Consider the following 842-nt stretch of genomic DNA (forward strand, 5'->3'; position numbering starts at 1 on the left):
TGTGGCCAGCATGACAAAGCCGCTTCTGGCGAACCAGAGCAGCACACGGAAACGCCGTTTACCTTCCCGCTGTAGCGGTCCCTATTTATCTACTTGCATTTTGACGTGCTTTCGAACTGCTAGGTTGGCAGGAGCTGGGATCGAGCAACGGGAGCTCACCCCGTCACAGGGATTTGAACCGCCGACCGTCTGATCAGCAAGCCCTAGGCTCAGTGGTTTAACCACAGCGCCACCTGGGTCCCAAGGAGTCAAAAGCCTATGGCACCCGGTATTCCCAGGTGGTCTCCCATCCAAGTCCTAACCAGGCCTGACCCTGCTTAGCTTCCGAGATCAGACGAGATCGGGCGTGTTCAGGGTAGTATGGCCGTAGACCATATATGTGCCAAATGATTAAGCCGAGTGCAGCAGTTTACACTGGATGGGGAGAGCTCTGTGGGCTGAGCGGGGCCAGCCCAAGACATTTTGGCATCTGAGGCAAACCGCAAAATCCCACCCCTTGGCAGGGAAGAAGCAGTGAGGGAAGGTTTGCATGAGGAACAAGGAGAGGAATAAAGATCGGCATTGGGAATAAGGGTGGGAGGAGACCAGCAGCGCCACCTGAAGTGTAGGTGGGTTCCCACAAGGCAAGACACAGTGATAACAGCAAGAACCTTTATTGAACAAGCAGAACTGGACAACAGGAGCAAAGCAACTGCTTATATACTTTTCTGAAGGCCTGGGCCACGCCCACTCCCAACATGATTGGTTGTCCAAACTGCCAAGCTGCAAATCATAAGTCAGAGTTGAAGGGCCAATGGCAGAGGTCCAAATCCTGAAATGTTCTGTGATTGGATATCATGTAT

General features: G+C 52.9%; 1 non-coding gene across 1 annotated transcript; it reads right to left on the reverse strand.

The window, feature by feature from the left end:
- Nucleotides 1-253: 253 nt before the first annotated feature.
- Nucleotides 254-372, reverse strand: LOC118091589 (5S ribosomal RNA). The gene has a single exon (XR_004693401.1). It is a non-coding gene; the product is annotated as a 5S ribosomal RNA (ribosomal RNA).
- Between the last annotated feature and the right edge of the window lie 470 nt (nt 373-842).

The sequence above is a fragment of the Zootoca vivipara genome, chromosome 9, assembly GCF_965207765.1.
Source record: "Zootoca vivipara chromosome 9, rZooViv2.hap1.1, whole genome shotgun sequence".
Classification (NCBI taxonomy): Eukaryota; Metazoa; Chordata; class Lepidosauria; order Squamata; family Lacertidae; genus Zootoca; species Zootoca vivipara.